The sequence below is a fragment of the Dermacentor albipictus genome, chromosome 1 (assembly GCF_038994185.2).
Source record: "Dermacentor albipictus isolate Rhodes 1998 colony chromosome 1, USDA_Dalb.pri_finalv2, whole genome shotgun sequence".
In the NCBI taxonomy this organism is placed as follows: Eukaryota; Metazoa; Arthropoda; class Arachnida; order Ixodida; family Ixodidae; genus Dermacentor; species Dermacentor albipictus.
Genome location: NC_091821.1, coordinates 284,541,033 through 284,562,102, shown reverse-complemented (window position 1 = coordinate 284,562,102; position 21,070 = coordinate 284,541,033). Strand labels below are relative to the sequence as shown.

At 47.3% G+C, this 21,070-nt stretch overlaps 1 protein-coding gene across 1 annotated transcript in view; it reads left to right on the top strand.

The window, feature by feature from the left end:
* Positions 1-21,070, top strand: part of LOC139054426 (protein Skeletor, isoforms B/C-like) — a 358,514-nt gene that overhangs the window by 298,073 nt on the left and 39,371 nt on the right. The window lies entirely within an intron of this gene.

The following is a 21,070-nucleotide window of genomic DNA, read 5'->3' as shown; positions in this document are numbered from 1 at the left end:
TGAGTTTTGCTTGTGTTTTTCTTTTTCGTTCGCGCCATTTTCCTCCTGAGCACGGCTGGATCGGTGCTTTAGCTCGGCGTAACGAACGTTGTGCGCACTGTTTCTGGTCTATGTGCTTTCGCTATGCCGGGCTGTTGCGCATATAACTGCAGCAAGAAACCTGAAGATGGTTATGCCGTTTTTATGATACCACAACGAAAGCGTAACGGCTTGCGTAGGAAGCAGTGGCTGCATGACATTGGCCGAAGCAACTTTGTTCTGACAAAGAACAGCGTTGTTTGCGAGCTGAGGAGTCTTTCTTATAGCTCGTAGCAAAGCATCCCGTAATGCTGCATTTTTTTATCATTCTTCCGGCCTGCTCACCAGCGTTTTTGTTGCGGTTGTCCTCAGTATGCTTAATATTCTGGGGTGGCTCCATCACTTCGCACGTCGCTAACTGTTGTTATTCAGTCGGAAGCGCATTATTATTGATTCTGCTTTGCGCCCTGAAAAAATTAGTGGCAAGTATCCCCGTAGTATTGTAGGTGATGAGCGTTCACTAGTCAAAATTGAGCTTTTTTTTAAGTTTTAAGGCGAAAGCCTTTAGATCTTTATGTTTCAAGGCCGCGTTCTAAACTGGAAGTATCACGTGACCCAAGGAAGGCCAGAGGGGACCCAAAGCATGTCCACCCTTTTATGAGAGAATGATTACCCAAGTTAATTAATGAATCCTTAGTGGTTGACATAAGGTGAATTAGGGAGGATTAAGGTTGGTTAGAGTGTATTAAAGAAGATTAAGGTGGATTAGACTGCATTACGAAGGATTAAGATGCATGAATAAAGATTTAGGCGCGTGGAGGAAAATTAAGGCGGATTATGGTGGATCAAGGTGAAGTGTTGATAAAAGGGTATTAAGACCGATTGGGGTGGATTAGGGTGCATGAACAACAATCCAATCACTAATCAATCATTACTTTGGTAATCATTAATCATCTCTTATACGCAGCTGCACATGCTTTGGTTCGCTTCCCGCCTTCCTTCGGTCACGTGATATTTTTTGTAGCTCACAACGGGACCTTGAAACAGAGGTCTAAGGCTTTCGCTTAATAAGACACACACAAAGGGATGTGTCACAAGCAATACTAGACCAGACGCACGAAGTAAACCATCTGATCATGTGGCAGAAAAATGGTCTGGAGTATAGAACTCGCCTCAAAGCTCCCTTTAAATCAGTATACCCCGTTCATACGGCTTTAAGAAAAAACCAACCTCCTCATAAACGTTGCCTCCAGCATTATCGATGTTGTTATTAGCATTTCTCAAAATTTTCAACCCCACTGGGGCGCGCAACTGGCCCAATATAACACGCCTCCATAGAATCCTGCGGCCCGTCCGCGGGAGCCCAGGAGGAATAGCGTGCCGTGCGCAGCCGGCGGGCAAGGAGAATCGAGGAGGAAAGCGCCGTGAGGAGGAGAGTGTCGCTACTTTCAAATTATCAAGGGGCTTTACTGGTTACGTCGGCGCTGCAGTGCGTCGGACTATAGACCAGAACACGCTAGTCTCGCACCCAGACTAACCGAACGCATACTCTCGCACCCGGGTTGCCCGGTCGACCGGCGCTATTTTGTACTGGGCTTCCAAAGTGTGTTCGCCGGCGACCAGTAGACATGGCAAGCGCCAGCTCTAGGGCTCCAAAGTGCGGAAATGTGCCCGTTCACACGGATCCAAAGTAGAAGAAGTCATCTGGGCATCATTGCGTCGTGTTTGGATGCCAAAACAACCAGCGGAAAAGGAGCAGGTTGCTTAGCGCTGTTTGCGAAGAGCACAACACACGTAGGGAATCGTGCCGGTGCGGTGTTTTCAGCGCCGGTTTCCATCCGCAACGAAGAATGCCAAGCTGCGCCACCGGTGGATAGCTGCAGTGAATAGGAAGAACTACCAACCCAGTGAAAATGCACGAGTGAGTATTCGATCTGTGTATATTTTGGTGCCACGTTCAACTTTGCGCCCTACAAACGTAATACGCAGGTTTGCTCCAAGCACTTTCTGGGCAACAAGCCTACAGAGCAGAATCCCGCGCCGGTGCTTCGCCTTGGCTATAACAAAAAGGCAAGACTTTTCGTGTTTTCATTCAGGCAGAGCTCCCGACAGTTAAGCGGAACAGTTGAGTTTGCGGTTAGCGATACTTGCAGCTGGTGCACGGAATGACCATTAAGCGTGAACGACAAGTTGTAGGCCTTGCTGGTGAGCGTTATTGCTAATGAAAGTAAACCGAAGTCTGCTCGTTACGTAGCATGCGTCCACAAAAACGTAAACGACGACTACTCGTCACCGAAGGTGTTCTTGCAGCGCACCTACCTTTACGAGCTGGTGTTGCAGGTGTCATTCGTAACGAATTCATTTGAGCCTCCTGAGCTCTAAACTGCGTGCGGGCTGTTATGCGGGGCAAAGCGCAAAATATTTCCGTTCATATGGCGAGGAAAATAAGGTGCTTAATTATTCTTGTATTTTGTAACAAAATTTTGATTGTTCTCACTAGTTTTTTTTGCTGTTTTCTTTTCTAAGGGAGCGCCAACAATCCGATGGCCTCGCACAAGTGAAACAGGTCTTGTACCAGGTAGCTGCAGTTGGTGGGGCTAATTTCTTGGAATGCAGGTGCGGTTGTTGTCTTGTACCAAAGGGGTCCTGATGATGCAGCTTTAAGTAGGGATGGTAATTTTACGTGCCCTGTCATGGTTTGTGCAACTGTACAACACCTGCATCTGTCATGCTCACCCTGTTATACGGGCTTTGACTGCACATGTAGTTGAACATTATAACTACTGTAGTACCTCATTTTCCAATGAGTGCAGGTTTAGCATCATATGCTGCTTGTTCGAGTGCTGTAGGCTTTTGTTCTGAATGTTGTACTCTTAAGTGGTTGCACGATACAATTCGCCTGGTGTATTTTCTATTTCATTTTGAGAGGACTTTATATCTTCGCAAAAGTGATGGCATGGGAAAGAACTACAGCCCTTCTTACTATAACATCTCTATTTTGTTTTCAGTGTGCAGGTGGTGAAGGGCAGGCGTCTGCTAACCAGGCAGTCAAACGACCTCGCCAGTTGGTTGCCAAGCGCGGCCAACCCAGTAGAGACCATTACAAACAAGACCAAACTGAAAGTGCAGATGACAGTGTTCTGCGTGCTTTAATAATGTATGGCACCAACACAGTGCTGTAAATTCCTTCACAGGTTACGTGCCAAAAAGCTCACAGGTGTTCTAGCATATAGCGCGCGGTTTGTACAAACGTAATAGCGTACCTACCCGATGTATTCGCTTCTGCAGTCTGCACAGCACTCAGTGTGGCTATTGCGGACTTGCATGAGGTCTTGAAGTTTGATTGAATCCAGACAGCGAAAATGACAGGTTAGAAAAAAACGCGAAACACGCCTTCCGCCCAGCTAAAAAGCCCAAGTTTCGCTTTCGCGCCGGGTCGCATCTCCCGGCGTGGCAGCCCAGGCCTGCTACTTCGCGGCGCTTGGAATAGATGGCGCGACCGGCGCTCATAAATATGGCGGCGCCCTTTGAATTCACGGTGTTCTGGGGCGCTATTCTGGACATTCCGCCATTTTCTTCGGTGCGTGACGTAGGCGCGACGCAAACAAAATGGCGCTGGTGGCCCAGTTTTGCTTACGTAACGTGACGCCAACTTGACGTTTCGCCTAAGAAACTGAAATGAAGGCACTGAATGTAGCGTTATCGGTAAAGCAAAACAGTTTTCCTCCGCAGTAAAAATAAAGCAGCTATCTCAAAGCGTATGATTATTCTGTCGAAAACGCTTCTCGCTTCCGTCGTCTGCTGCGTACAAGCCGTCGTCTGCTTCAGTAGCTCGGATGCGTGTCCCTGGAAAATGGAATGAGTCATCGCATGTTGGCGCCAACGCGCTTGTTTTCTTTCTTGAGACAACATACGCGACCTACCAGTGGTGATGCGCGCACGTTCTAGGCCACTTTATCGCTATTTCGTGAAACGCAAGTGACTCAGCCCGACTCGGCTGGCTCAGAAACGGCCGAATATCACCGATAGCGTTGCGAGCGCCAGAGATAACCACTAGCGCGACGCAAGCGCCGGCGCTGCCATCTCTTGTTCATTTCGCTAGTTACTCGCACCGCGGGAGAAAACTTCAAGGCGCCACCTTGCGTACATTTCTTTTTATAAATTAGAAAGAGGCCGTTGTCATAACGTCTGATTGTGCGAAAAGGCATTAATCTCGATTACAATAGAAATGCAGCAGTGAAAAGTGGACAACATTGCTGAAAGTTTGCTATATTCAACCAATATTATTTCGTATAAACGCGTTCTTTTAAAAAACGATGGCCCCAAACACAAATGCCAACACCACCCGAGAGCGATGCAAATACTATGAGCACGCGTTATGAACAAAAGATTTTCGTGGCGCCAAACGACGGGGAAAATGTGGCGATACGCATTCCTCTCGGCCGCCATTGCATATGGCTGCTCATTAGCATAATTCGCTCGGCTCGTCGCAGCAAAAATTATGGCGGAAAATCTCAGCAATGGCGGCCCAGTGCAACGTCACGCATCGTCAAACTGACGATTACGAAACAGCCCTTCCTGTGACGCTCCTCACAAGATATTCCTTCAGCCAATCAGCAAGCTGGCATGGCGCATATCTTGAATCGCCACCACATATTCGCGCAATTGCAGATGCATTGCACTGGCTTCTGCACGCTACCGCTCACATTCTTTTTGAAGCACTAACATCACAATATATCTGCCAAGGACCAAAAAAATGTATTAATCCATACAATTTGCAGCTCCACGTCACGTTTCGTCATCTTGATGAAAACGCAAAATGACATTTCGCAAAACTTCCGTTTCCCGGCAAAAATTTCAAGGCACGTGAGCTCGCCACAGCCAATAAGAGAGTAAACATGGCGGATAATGGCGGCTGTGCAGCCGCCATGCGTGTCCAGAATAGAGCCCCTGGTGTATAGAAGGAGTTGTTTTCGCCAACGTAACGTAGCGTGCGCGAGCGCACGTTACGTCGGACTATAAACGGCCCTTTAGCCTAGCTTGTTTACTCCGTTGCGTCAAAAAGACAAACAGCAAACGGAAAAAAAGAAAGAAAAAGAACCGTATCAAAACACAGAATCAATCATCGCTCGTCGCGACTAAACGCTTAGGATAAGTCATTTTCAGGCGAAGAGTGGCTACGCTTTATCAAGAACACTGATAACGCCAGTGGGACAAGCATTGTGGCAAAGTTCAAGGCGCAGGGATAGCTTTTAATCCTTTTATTTTTCTTTTGATGACGTCATGACGCGTCACCGCGGGAAGTTTGAAAAGTTTAAGGTCAGTACGCCACGTGGTGGCACTCACGCGAACTAAACCCTCGTGTCCAGAAAAGCTGGATACGCTGGAGCTCTGTGGCAGGGGCCTGGCCGAGTAGCATAGCCGCTGCTGACTCAGGAACAGGACAGGGCTCGGTTAGCGTCAGTTGCTCAGAAATATGGACGACCGAGGTTGCACCGTTTTCACGGGATCCAGACAACCACGATGAGTCAAACCTTGCGTCTTGCCAGGAAACCGTGGTGATGGAGTTGGCAAGTCCTCCACAGAAGCACAGTCGGTACTATTGGACGTTTGACACGGATTCTGGGTAGAGCGATCATACTGCTCCGCGGAGCTGCATTTAGTAGGTAGTTTGTCATGTTTGGTAGCTTCCTTTCACGCTCTTCTCTTTCTAACTTCGCCTTTCGTTTAGACGCACCACTTTGATGCCTCCGACCGAGCATTTTCTCATGACTTGATGCTGATCGTTCACCGGGCACTTCGTCAGTTCGACGCGACCGCAGGTGTCCTACGGTGGCCGTCCCGATGACTGGTGCACCCTGCCTGGATGGTCCGTGGCTGGCCGAGAGTGTTGCGCCTCCCGGGAGCTCCTCAGCGGGCGGGCTTATGCAAGCTTAACCGGCGGCTTGTGGCTGAATCGCAGCCCGCGATCAACTTCCTTTTATAGATGCATGCCGCGTCTGTCTGTTACTAGCGCCAAAGCAGGCGTTCACATACGCATAGAGTTCCTTGTACACATTCCCTCCTTCTCCTACAAACTCACTCTTTCTCCCGTTTCGGTATCGTCTTCCTATTGGCTAGGAACAATCGTCTGTTCAGGGAGGTTCTCGATTTTTCTTTCGCCCCGTCGACGCCGAGCACGAGAACGAAGGGGAGAGGGCGACTGCTAGCGCTGGCGAAGTACGCGCCATCCGTCGCCTCGGAGTCATCTTTCTCTACTTCTTTCTGGAAACTTCGGCGGCCAGTCTGACCTACTTTTTCCGTCGAGTGCGCGCGAGGCTGCGCAGCCACTAGGCAGCAATGGGCCCTGGAGACAGGCCTTTGCGTCCAGCTATCCAACTTCCCCCTAGCCCAAACAGTGAACATTCCATGCCCCACAGCACGCGGACTAAAACACGTGTGACGTCTTCTTTCCTTTCCTGCCTAGACTCTGCCATCAGACTCATCATCATCTGCTATCGTACTCATCCTCCCCCGCCCAAATTACCATCAACGTAAAGAAAAGTGGAATGGGCGGCACTGTTGGGTACTGCAGCCCATCCTTTCTATGAGAGAGACAGCGGCGGAACTATTTGAGAGGTGGAGGGTGGCGTGGTGGTGACGAGGGGCAAGGGAGATTTAGGTCCTCATCCAACATGACATGCTTTAGGAGTTTTCCCCTTGCCCCTCCTCTCCCGAACGCACTGGACAGACGGACTGACAGGAAACCGCGAAAACGCTTCTCAGCAAACGCACCTCGCTTCGTAAAAAAGAGGGCCCCGCCGAGGTGGCGGGGGATTCCTGTTTTTGCAGCTCGACAAGCTCTCCCCAAATGATCAGGCTAAACGCATAATAATAATAATAATAATAATAATAATAATAATAATAATAATAATAATAATAATAATAATAATAATAATACTTTACTGACACAGGAATTCCGCCAACACTAATGCATAATAGGCCTGGCAAAGCCGCATTGGGCTTGAAGGGCAGAGCCAACAGACAGCGTTTACCACAATGTAATATCGCGGATAACACAAAATATCAGAGACATTGTTAACAGGCACGGACACAGAAGAGAAACACAAACAGCAATGAGGAGGCAAAAAATGAAAGCACACCACGTATCCTGCGATGAAAAGTAACATAACCCAGCATTCTTAATACATAGCAAGAAAACATACATTATTATAAACATCAATTATCCTATTGACAACAGCCAACAAAAAACAATCGAAATAGGAACCAAAAAAGAGACAGGAATATACGTATGATATCTTCAGGGAGCAGGGCACTGAAACAAAACAAAAGTACTCTTTACACGCTCTATTCATACACATCAGTAGGTGTAAAATGAGAGAAATAAATTGATGTATTTGCTCCAGTACCCTAAAGTTATGTAGGGTTTCAGTACACATGAAAGAACCAACCGTGTAATGGATTAGAGGTTAATGCGACGAAGAATTTGCTTTAATTTATACTTTGATTTCGCGCGAAAGGCACTTGCTGGTAGTTTATTGAGAGAGGAAGGAATGAAGTAATTACGAGTGCGCTGACCGTACTTGGTAGAGCAGCGAGGCACCCGAAAACGGTCTTTCGGCCGGAGACAACGAGCACGAACATATTCGACCTTGTATTTGTGCGACCAGAAATGCCTCAGCGTGCCTGTTTCCGCTAGAAGGGCGTTAAAATCTGCCAACCTTAAGGCTTTGAAAACGTCGATGCCGGTGGTTAAACCTAAATCATAACCAATAATTTTCAGAATAGATCGAAGGGTAAAGTTGACTCTGTTTTTCCATCGAATCGCGCAGTGACCGTACACCGTAATCCCATAGCGAAGCATACCGTAACCCAAAGCTTGCAAAACCATTTTACGAACGGAGAGTGGCATGTAATATCTGATATTGTATAATGTACCTGGAACTGCACGTAATCTTGAGCATATATGGGCCAGGTGCGTAGTCCATGTGAAGTCACTGTCGAGGAAAACGCCGAGCCACTGTTGAAACATAAGGAACGGGTTAGCAGGTGCAGGGGGAGCAAGATGAAGAGTGTGCCAATAATGGAAGGTTTAAGCTGACTTTCTGCAAAGGATTATGAAAACATATAAGCTGTGTTTTCCAGACGTTTACTTTAATGACATTGTTAGTGAACCAGTTCATAACGCTGATCGTTGCATCTTGTAAAAGGGAGATTGCATCTGAAAAATGGGGAGCTTGAGACAAGATAACTGTGTCTTCTGCGTACTGAAATGTAAACGTAGGGGTAGCAGCGGCGAAGTCATTCACATATAGATTGAAAAGAAGCGGACTTAATATAGATCCCTGAGGTACTCCGGCTTTTATTGAAGTTGTATTACTCCGGTACTGCCCAATGGAGACTAACTGCGTTTTATCCTACAAAAAGTTAAGAGAGTAGTTTTAGGAGAGGCCCACGAAATCCCATTAAGGAAAGTTTATATAACAAAAGACTATGGCAAACACTGTTGAAAGCTTTGCTAACATCAAGAAAAAGAGCACATAGCGTATTTTCGCGATTCTAAGCACCCCCCGGTTCTAAGCACCCCCCCCCCCCTCTATTTTCGCGAAAGAATTGGGAAAAAAGTTTGCATGCGAATCTAAGCACCAGGCACGTACCCAGGGGGGGGCGCAGGGGGGCCCGGGCCCCCCCCCCGAAATCAAATGACATACACCTCCCCCCCCCCCCCCCCAACCACGCCACCACTCCTCACACATTCCTAAAGCGCCGCCAGATCAATGTTGAGACTTCGCAGCTGTTCATCGGTCAGCATTATGCTGCCTTTTTCACTCCTTTTAGATGGCGGTAGTTATCGGCACCTCTTGTAATGTGAAGGACAGTTTTCTCGTAGATTCCGCACCCGCGCGATTAACTCGAGGTGCGTTCAGTTGTCACCATCTATTCAACCGTCACGAGCATAGCTGTTGCTTTTGTTAGTTCAACCTTCTTTGTTCAGGCTGATCCTGGGACCAGGAGAGGGATGCGGCTGTTGCTCAGCTGGTCTGTACTCTCATGGAACGAGTTGCGGCCGGAGAAAACGCCAATTGCGTTTAACTTATCCCTTTGCTTCATTGTTTCCTTGAGCTACGGCTCGCCGCGACGCTGACCGGAACCATATACACGTGATATGGGTTAGATAAGGTGGGAAATAAAATAACGTGAAAGAGCGTACATCTTGAAAAAACCCTGCAATAACCATTAAACCCATAAGCAAGATGACTGTCGCCCGTTACCTCGTCTGTTTTTCCCTAACTGTATAGCACTTTTCGTGCAAAATTGGCAACTGGAAACAAAAATCGCAAGGAGTTGAGATATTTAGCGATCTACTAAGGGAGAGAGCCAAGGCAACAACCAAACTGCAAGCAAAAGCGAATAATAAAAAAGTTAACCGTTGTTTATGAGAATATTTATGGATCAATATCTTTTTATTTAAAAAGGAAGTAGAGAAATCGCCGCCGGAAGTGGAGAACAATTACTTGTTTTGAATGACGCTTCTACAGTTATCGGTCGAACCGCCTCACGTAGCCACTTCTCTGCTGTGCTTATGTGGGTGTTTTTCTAACCTTTCGCAGTGAGCGTAGTGCGTCTAGAATCGCAGAGTCTTGCGCTCTACGCGGTTGTATGGGACTGGCGGCCGCGCAGCATTACGCAATTCGCGGAACTGTCAAAACTGATCAACAAGGCGAAAATAACTAATATTCGAAACTATAACATGAAAAAGACTGAAGAAGCCGTAGAAATGAACGCAGCCTGAAATCAGTAAAAAAGAAACCTGGCGTAGGACAAACCATGATGTATGCACTAAAATATACGAAGGATAATATCATCAGCAATCTCGAAGATATAGTAAAAGCAGCGGAAAAATTCTAAGCTGACCTGTATACAGTACCAAGAGGAGTCACGATAGTTCACTTAGAAACAGTAATGAACGGGATACAGAAACCCTCCTATATCTAGCGATGAGGTCAGAAGGGCCCTGCAAGACATGAAACGGTGAAGAGCGGGAGGATAAGATGGAATAACAGTCGATTTAATCAAAGATGGAGGAGACATAATGCTTGGAAAACTGGCGGCTCTTTATACGAAGTGTCTATCGACTGCAAGGGTCCCAGGAAACTGGACGAATGCAGACATACTAATCCACAAAAAAGGAGACGTTAAAGAATTGAACAATTATGGGACCATTAGCTTGCTCCCAGTATTATATAAAATATTTACCAAAATAATCTCCAATAGAATAAGGTTAACACTGGATTTTGTCAACCAAGGGAACAGGCTGGCTTCAGGAAGAGATACTTTACAATGGATCACATCCATGTCATCAACCAGGTTATCGCGAAATCTGCAGAGTACAATAAGCCTCTCTATGTGGCTTATATAGATTACGCAAAGGCATTTGATTCAGTAGAGATACCAGCAATCGTAGAGGCACTACGTAATCAAGGAGTACAGAACGCTTACGTAAAAAGCTTGGAAAATATTGCTACATGCGTGAGGTATTTGTTTGTTTGAACGAGGCGCGTAGGCGCCATCACTCCAGAAAAGAGGAGGAAGAACGAACTGGGCTCGCGCTGTGAATCTAACCGGTCAGCGCTGCAACCGTTGTTGTAAATATAATTTCTAAATAGTTTGTGGTCTTACTGAGTCGTCTTTCGCGTTAGAATATCTACGAGGTTCTACAGCTACCTTAATTCTACACAAGAAAAGCAGGGAGGTACCTATAAAGAAACGGGTCAGACAGGGAGACACAATTTCTCCAAAGCTATTTTCTGCGTGCTTAGAAGAATGCAAGCTATTAAACTGGGAAGGCTTAGGAGTAAAGATCGACGGCAAATATCTCAGCAACCTTTGGTTTGCCGATGACATTGTTCTATTCAACAACAATGCAGACGAGTTACAACAAATGATTGGAGACCTTAACAGAGAGAGTGCAAGAGTGGGGTTGAATATTGTTATGCAGAAGATGAAGATAATGATAAATAGCCGGGCAAAGGAACAAGAGAGCAGGATGGCCAGTCGGCCACTAGAGACTGTGAAGGAGTACGTTTACCTAGGTCAATTAATCAGAGGGAACCCTGATCATGAGAAGGAAATTCTCAGAAGAATAAAAATAGGTTGGATCGCATACGGCAGACATTGCCAGCTCCTGACTGGAAGCTTACCATTATTATTAAAAAAATAAAGTGTGCAATCAGTGCATTTTGCCAGTGCAATATGTCCAGTGCCAATGCATTTTCCAGTGCATTGCCCAGTGCATTTTGCCAGTGCATATGGGGCAGAGACTTGAGAGCAAGTTAAGGACCACGCAAAGAGCGACCGAACGAAGATTGCTAGGCATAACGTTAAGAGAGAAAGAGAGTGGTTTGGATCAAAGAGCGAACGGGTATAGACGATATTCTAATTGACATCAAGAGGAAAAAATGTAGCTGGGCAGGTCATGTAATGCGCCGGTTAGATAACCGTTGGACCATTAGGGTTACAGAATGGGTACCAAGCGAAGGGAAACGCAATCGAGGACGACAAAACACTAGGTGGAGCGATGAAATTAGGAAATTCGCGGGCGCTAGTTGGAATCGGTTGGTGCAGGACAGGGGTAATTGGAGATCGCAGGGAGAGGCCTTCGTCCTGCAGTGGACCTAAAACATGATGATGATGATGATGATGATGATGATGATGGAGGTGGTGGGCCCCCCCCGAAAAAAAATCCTGGGTACGTGCCTGCTAAGCACCCCCCTATTTGTCAGGAAGCGCGCGTATCCAAGGCCGCAGGGCGCTTGCTCACTCTGTCATCGAGCCGCAGCCATCGGAGTCCCGAGGTGGCACGGTGTCCGCGGCGCGAGTACGCCGTACAGCCTGACTGTATACGGATGTATGGCAAAAGCTACATAAAGCGTCCCAATCAACCATAGCAAAGAGGATTTCGGAGGCATGGAAGCGGGTCCAAGTGGACGTTGTGGTCAAATCATTTAAGAACTGTTCGATCACAAACCACTTCGACGGAACAGAAGACGACCTGCTGTGGGATACCGAGAGCGGCGGTTCAAGCGGTGCGATGAACTCGATTGGCAGTGATAGTAACTGAGCATCCCACACAAGCGGTGGGTTCACTGTGTGCACCAGTTTTTCTTTTGAATGTTTGCAAAATAAAATGTTATTTCTCGCACCCGTGTCATCGTGATGTCGCAGCGAAAAGAGGGAGTGGGAGGGGTCATTCTAGATTTTTCGAATCTAAGCAACCCCTCTCACTTTGGGCATCGCGATCGTGAAAAAAGGGGGTGCTTAGAATCGGGTAAATACGGTAGGACCTGGTTAGCATCAAAAGCTGAATTTATAATGTCTGAAATATCCCCAAGGAGAGCCTGTGTGCCTCTGTCTGCAACAAAACCATACTGCGCACTTGAAATAATGCTACAAGTATCGAGGTACGTCGACATGACTAGCAGCAGGTGTTTTTCTAATATTTGAGAGATACACGACAGAATTGAAATTGGGCGATAGTTTTCGTATCTATTTCGTGCACCACTCTTGAAGAGCGGTATGACTATGGCCTTTCTCATTTCTGTAGCTATAATATCATTGGTTAAAATGTGATTCAGCAGTGAGAACAGCACATACTTAACAGCGTCGAAATTTCTGCGTAACTCGTCCACAGAAATACCATCAACGCCCGGTGATTTAGCAGGTTTTAGGTTAAAAAGAATTGATCTGAGATCAAGTTCTGGTAGAGGAGAAAGGCGTGCAGATTTGTATACGCTGTTCCTTAATGTACAGTGATCAGGGTGTGGTTTAGCAGTACCAGAAACCTGCGAGAAGTATGAAATTCATTTGAAACAGTTGCTCCATCTGCAGAAAAATGGTACTCAAGTGCTAACAGGCGACCGCCACGTTTGAGTTTACCTCTTAATTCATTTGCAAGAGACCACATCTTTTTCACGTCCGTACGAACTTCTTTGAATTTTTGGCGCATATGATTTCGCTTTGCTAGCCGAATCATGGAATTCACTCGATTTCTACAAGTTTTAAATTTCAGTAGTAGCTCCGGACAATTTGGAGCCCGTTTAGCTTGGGCCCACATAAGGTCTTTTTCCTTATTGTCGCTAATATTTGTGGCGATAGCCATTTGTTCTCTTCTCGACGTAATCTCACTTTTACAAACCGGGTGCATTTGTTTCTGTAATTGTGGAGAATCTGAACAAAACGGTCCTATAAATCACCTGGAGAGAGTGTATATAACATGGACTGCGAGTCATGCTTTGTGACGCATTCTTCAAAGAGCTTAGGATCAACAATGCAAATTTCCTTTTTCATCCTGTTGACTTTCGAAGGCGTGGCATTTTCTACAAGACGACAACAGACGAAGTAATGATCCGCGACCTTGGTTTCAACAACAGCGGCCTGCATCGCTTAATTGGAGCACCGAACATTAATATGGTCAATGCAGGATTTAACAAACTTTCCACGCAGAAATGCTTCACGCGTTCTAAGCCTTCTAGTCCCCGTTTAGATAATACATCGATATAGTCGGCGACCGGTGGCAGAATGGGGTGGAGGGTGTCGATGTTTATATCGCCTAGCACACACCAGTTTTCGTCAAGAGATAGGGATGCCAGTGATGTGTCAAGCTTTGATAAGAATAAGCGAACATTGCAACAAGGCGGCCGGTACACAGGCAAAACAGCCTGTGTACCGCAACAACTTCAGCTTGCCAAAAAGGAAAGCGGTATTTCTGATACAGACCACTTGTCTTTCGCAAATACGACCACGCCCCCTCCTTTACGCAACGTGCGAGTGTATGAAAACAACTTATAACCTGGTATAGAATAAGAAGACATGGCGTCCGCAGGAACATTCATTTCTGTCAAAACAAAGACGTCACAGATAGGCAGGAACGGCGAAGTTAAAGCACAAAAATGATTCCTAAACGCATGCTGTTACATTAGGCGGGGCCCCGTCTGCTCGTTCTAGTTTTCTCGCTTCATAAATGTCGCTCGAACTTCCGTTGCCCGTGGTTCCATATACAAAGCAGGTTAGAATAAATGGGCCCCCTTCTCCTACTGTCCGAGGTGAGGCCCTGGGCTGCAGCCCCCTTATAGCCCCCCCCCCCCCCTAAAGGGAAGCTGAACGGTTTTCCAGAAAAAAATGAGTGAAGAGCTGTACGTAATGGTTTTCAACCCTCCGAATTCGAATATCGCATCGAAATTGAGCGAAAGAAAGCGCAAACAGACTTTATTTCGACGAAAAGTGCAGCAACAGACTCGGGGCAGCTCACCTGCCTCGTTTGCGCCTGTGATTGGTCAGGCGCCTCGTGACGTTAACAATGGCGTTCGTCCGGACCAACCGCTGCCGCTACACATGAAGCACGGTGCAAGGTGGTTTGGCGCTGTTTTGCTGAGACGGTTACGGTAAATTTCGAGAGCTTGCGTTTTTTTGACAAATTCGGCGTTGCTCCCTGCATGTACGAGCCGATTGCGAAGAGCCGGCCTCTCGAAGAAGCAAGAGATGCTGGTAGCAAGCAGTGGTTTCGACGGGAATGAAAGCGGAATGTTAGCATCTCCTCGTGTTAGAAACGTTCTTTGGTGAGTATGTTTTTTGCAGAGCTGCATTTAGTGATCCAATAAGTTCGTTTCCGGGCAAACAACTGTACTGTTATGTTCCTACATGCCTCCTCGAGGAACGTAAGCGGGGATGCAGTCGTCGGCATTTGTACACTACCCCAAAGCGGTCGGAAATCTACACAGATGTTTTACATGCGGGAAAAGTTTTCCGGCTCTTGCAGCACGACCTTCATCAGCGCGCCATCCGCACGCTACTCGTAACCGGAGCCGTAAAGGCGGCGAATTCTGTTGGCTACTCGAGACGGCCGGCTTCTTTCTGTGCGCGAGAGAAGGGGGAGCGTAGCGTACTGGCGTGCGCTGGCTTTCAAACACATGCAAATTTTACAGTTGCACTGGGTTATGGTAGCTCCATGTATGCTGTTTCTCAACACACGTAGGAATAGAAAATTCACGGCGGTTTGCAACGAAACCTGCGTCAAGGCTGGGAGATAAACATGCACCTTCCGTTCAGCGTGCTAACACGAAGGAGCTAGCTGTAAATCAAAATCCAGGTTTGGACGAGTTCGTGTATTCATAAGGTCTTCCAAGACCAGTTACCATCCATCCGCCCGCACCCGTCCCGTCTTTATGTGTTCATTGCCCCGCTAAGTATGGACAGCTGGGCTGGTTCGTTGTGATTAGCATTATGAAGCATCGATGGGCTAGTTGGTTGTGATTAGCATTATGAAACATCGAACAGCCCCCCCCCTCCCCCTGTGTACATAAAGCCCTGTTTTCCACGAATAAAATTCAGTTGAAGTCCGGCGTTCGTGTTGTCTTTCTCCTCTCGTCCGTGTTCAATTGTTCGCTGGAACGATGTTTCGTTGCCCCGACCTTTTCGCGCTGCTTTTAGAAAGTCTGCTAGCAGCAAGTCGTACTCTCACTCATTCACGCGTTATTGATAAACTCTGGTACTTATCATCGTCACGAAAGTGGTTAGAGCACATCACTGTTGTTCTCGAACGCTTGAAATTCTTTCGATTCACAGCAGCCTCCCACTTAGCTGAAAGCTTCTTGTCTTGCGGGAAGTAATGGAACATCGGAACATTGTCGAGGCCGCTTGTGTTCGTGCAACCGTAGGCTGCACGGAACGCCGGCATGATCGGCCCATGACATCAACTGGTGCTGCGCACGTCAACTACCACTCTACATACACACAAACAAAGGAATGCAGGGTCGAGCGAAGCAGATTATGACGGCACGCACGCAGGAACAAGCATGGTCAGGCATAGAGTAACATAGTAAACATAAAGAGTGGACACTCCTATGGACGTCCGCACACCAAGTTTTATCCTAGTGTTCCTGTATATGCTCCCGCAAGAGCGGGAGCATATACAGGGACACTATTTTATCCTAGACGCCAGCGCTGGATTCTCCCCTGGCAGAACGATTTCACCTCCAACGGGTGTAGGTTTCCGCCGCCGCTTCCCTTCACGATCGCGCCAGCGTTCAGGTGGCGCTGCGCGCGAAACGTCTCTTATTTGCGACGGCGCCTCTTCGCATGACCGGCAATTATGATTCTGTTGTAAACTGTCACGACAGCAATGTAAACACGAAAGGGTTGATGCCACCAGTGAAATTCTGCCAATTCACAAGAGAATGGTACGAAAAAATCAGATGCAGACATGGATTACTGCGGTGCGCCGAACGAAGTAAACAACTGCCAAACGAAGCGAGCTCGTTCGTTGATCACTTCTCAGTGTATGACGGTTTCTATATGTGACCCACATGAATTTAATAATTACTCGGTATATAATTTTTTTATTCATATAAAAGCTTTCAGTTGTTCGACCAGCGCTTGTCCTGTCTTCTGTCTCGTGTTTCATTTCTGTGTGCGCTGCCCAAGAATGGAAACCACTTCTGTTGCATGCGCTAGCAGTGGCCGAAGTTCACGCGTGCCGAGAAATTGAATATGGGCACGATGCATTGTGCATGACCGGAGTCCATGCCTGCATCACCACTGCACCGATCAATCGAGTTACTCGACGATGCACGCCTGCGTCCGTTGGTCGCGCCGGCATTGCTGAAGCAGAAATGATTACTGATACTTTCAACTCCCGTCTCTTGAGCACTGTTAAAAATGGTCCAGCTATTTACATTGCTGCCTCTATTCTATAATGTAGGGGACGTACAGTTAAAGTTGTGTGCGCATGTCGTACTTGTGCTCTGCAGCGATATATATTGTTTATTTCCGCACACTGTCGATGGAAGTCCGTTGTCGCCATCAGAGACAACACGGATTTGTAGCAAACATTTTGTGAGAAACTGCAAAAATGACTTTAGCCCGTATGTGCCGTATGTATCTGCCGCATCATATGTGCCGACGATTTTTCCGGCGGCACATGCGATGTCGTTTCCAATTACCTGCTCGGCCTCACTTACATGGCTAAGGAGACGCTGCTCTTTCGCCGCATTGCAGCCACAAAAATAATCGTCAAGCGAACCGATGCTATTAAAGGCAAATAGAAGCGTGTACAGTCTGTTTCACATTTAGGGGAAAACTCGGAACGTATTGCATCGCGATGCGGCAAGCAATGGAGTCGTTCGGAGGCAGCAGCTCGAGCAGGCGCAGACGCTCGAGGGGCGGAGTCGTGATCTGCGTCGTCTGCTACGGCGGCGCGCGCTGGCCGCCTTGTCAGGAAGCGTGCTACTGTCAGGGGCAGTGCATCGATTTCATCGCTACTGCGGGAACTGAGCTGGTATTCTTTAGTAAACGTTGTGCGACGCCAAACTCTGAGCCTTCATTGGGGATAATGGAGTTCCACAAACTTCTTTTGACAGCATGCTTCGTTTGTTCTTTTGAAAGGCCGGGGTACTGAGCGCGTGAACGTATATTTCTTCACTGTATGTGCTACCGTAATAAGCAGCGACAAGACGCACCAAGATGTGCGCGCAACGTGCTCAGTCTTTATTTGACTCGAAAGGAAAACAAAGCACTCAACAGTGATAACTATAGGGGTCGAACACGATGAAACAAGCGGATACGATTAAAGGAATGTTTTAGGTTAAGAGAATGAGCTGGAAGTGATTTTTTTCGACAATCCACCACTACACCAGACAGACCCTGCCTGCCGGCGGGGAATTGGACACGTCACGCTCCGAACTTCAGTTAGTATCTCGTCATGTCCCCAGCGGCAGCGATGACAGCGCTCATACTGGAAGGCAGTGACTTGATCAGAGTGACTTGATCAGGGATGTGTTCATTCGCAACACGTCTCAGTCGCTGACGATGGTGGATCGAAGGTCAGGCTACTCATAGAGGGGATCGAGCGCCAGCGATACTTTCAACGAGCCCCAGACATTTTAAATGACGTTGGCGCCCGGGCATTGAGTGGGCCACTCCAAAAGAGTGACGGCGCACTCTTCCAGCAGTTCTTGCACAACGCGAGCAGAGTGGATCGGCATCCAATCGTGTTAGAATATATAGCCGCCTTCCAGGAACGGGCCGTCAAGAATGTATGGAATCAGTACGTCGTCTATAACTGCCCTGCACCTTTCAGCGATGCAACTTACCTTCAAGGCGTGTCAGTGGGCGTCGCACAGTGCTCAGTAAAGAAAATTTGGAGGACGCTTAAGCTTCGCCTTCAAGAGTGGAACGCGACAGCGTTCCCGTCGACCCGCCAAAGGGTGTCAGACAATGGGCTACGGCGCAGCGACTACGCGCCCCCGCATCGGACGCGGTGAGCGTCGAACAACGCCGCGTTCGGCGCGGCAACGAAATGTGCGCCTGAGCAAGCGACGCACGCCTGAGCCTTAGAAACAGCTAGTTTCTAAGGCAACACCGCATTCACTAGAGGCGCTTTTGTACCGCTTTGAAGCATCGAACTCGTGGCTGAGTGGTAGTATCTCCGTCTCACACTCTGGAGACCCTGGTTCGCTTCCCACTCAGCCCATCGTGCAAGTTGTTTTTTATTCATGAAGTGCCTGCTGGGATTTATCGCTCACGGCCAACGCCGCCGACGCCGACGACACCGGCTTTTCTGCAACACGAGCTCCTTAACGCTGTCGCGTTAATACCAGCTCATTTCACGCAGTAATGGTGAGACCGGCGCACTGCAACTGACAGCAGAACGCTTCCCGACAATACGGCCAGCGCGCGCCGCTGCAGCAGACGTCGCCGTTCAAAACCCCATCCCTCGAACACTTGCGCCTGCGCGAGCTGCAGCCGCCGGCTGACTCAAGCGCTCGCCGCATCGCGGTGCAATGCGCTCCGAGTTTTCCCCTAAGTGTGAAAGAGACTGTGCGTACGTACATCGTCCTTCGAATAAAACGTCCACGCACACACACGTAGGCACACACCGCGCGCGGTACGAAACGTGCCTAAACACGCGGAGTGCAAGAGGCAGTCAAGGCGGCGCGAACGGGAGATGGGAGAGGTGTACCACAGAACAACTATACAAACTTAGAAGGGAAACTGTACCTTCCACAGTGCAACGGAAATAAGAGTGGCGGTGGCGTTGTGAAATAAAGTATGCGGCCGAGGGTGGCGCTGGCACAATCAAAACTAATATCATCATCATCATCATCATGTAGTGAGCAATATGGCCGCCGACGTAGCGGCTGGTGGGGTTCGTTGCGCTGCGCATTCGCTGGTTTTGGGCGTTTTCCTACAGCTTTCGCAGCGGTGTTCGTGTGTACGATACTCTAAAAGGACTACCGATACCTTTATTGTATCGTCAGGTGATAGAGAGGCCTTAACTGGCAAAAAAAACACGTCAGACAAGCAAACTTACATTGTTTATTGTCAATGGTGAATGAAGCAGTACATGCCCACAATTTTCGTACAGGTCGATCAGGTGGAGCTAATGCTGTCAGTCACTGACTTTCCAACATACAGACACACAGATAGTAATCTATTTAATGGAATTGAAAGCTGAAATGGAGCGAAGTTTTCTCGTCGTGTTTGGCGTGCCGCTAACGCAACGACAACGATATTGTATTCGGCTGCACTCGTACTTGTGTTGCGTACAGTGCTGTTTGACGTGTTTCATACTATACGTATGTTGTCTGCATTCGACGATTTCAGCTAGATTCAAAAAAAGAAACATAGGAAGTCCTCGGCAAAGATGTACTGTCAGTAAGGTAAGCTCAAGCTGCAATATCACATTGTTTCCATAACACATTGGCGATAGGCACGAAGTGCAGAGGGGGAAAAAACACATTACGCTAAATTTTAGATCGCACATTGTGTGTTCTGGATATTTCTGCTGCACATTTAGTGTTCAGGCGCAGCAGTAAAGGCTTTGACACAAGTGGAGTACTCGCAGGAAGGCGAGGAACGTTACGGAGACGACAGCGCTTACCTCTGCCAATATTGTGTATAAACAAGGACACTAAATAAACATATAAGTATGGCCAATTAATGCCCACAGATCCTTGTAAAATGCAATTTACGGTTTGATGTTGAAAAAACATCTCGGTTTGCATGTTCAAACAATGCAGAAAGGTTACCAGGAGATGAACACTTCAGTTGAGTAACAGAGGTGAGCAAGGGATGCCTCAGCCTGCAGCCAACGTTTCAACAAACATATTTGTGACGGCCGTGACGAAGATAAGTTCCCATGCTGAGGCTTCCCTTGCTCGTCCACTGTTGATTCGCTGAATGTTAAGCCAAACTTCAAGTATATTTCATAAACTTCTTTGTGAACACGCTGTCCTCAGGTACGTCATCTGCTCTTTGAAGAGAAAGAAAAATTGATTTTATTGGTTTGTCGTGTTTGAGGAGTGTGGAGTAGGCCAGCTGTGTGAAGTTCCCTGTTTTAGCCATCTCTTAGGGTGTAGGGCTAGCCTAGTTACTGATTTGATTCTAACTGTACATGATCCTTTTGTAGTTAACAAATCAAAACTGCAATATCCAGATTTAATTCTAGTCCTATCACTTACCATCTGTACAATGTTCCCTTAGATTTCATGTCCTATAAATATATTGGTGTATACGTTAAAAAATAATTTAAATTGCACCAATATGGAGTGTCATTAACAATGCTATTCAGCAGCTCGGGTACTTACAGTGCAACTTTTCCAAAACACTGTCTACGTTAAAACTACACCTTTACAAGATGCTAATACGCTCAAAACTTGAATATTCATCTGCAGCATGGGATCCCAGTCGCGTTAGTCCTGTTACTACACTTGAACTAGTACAAACTAACTCTGCTCATTCTATTCTTTCTAATTATACCCATAAAGCAAGTATAACCTTAATGAAACTAACAAGCACTTGTTCCCCTAGCTAATCGCTGCAGTCGCCATGTTTCGCTATTTCATAAAATTTTCCATCATACCACACTTCACGACGACTTCACACTGCGGCCTCAAATACATTTCAAACTGCATCGATCATTGCAGTATCGCAGGGATTGATTCTTGCTACATGAAGTCTTTCTGTCAATCTTTCATTCCCCGCACATCTCAGAAAT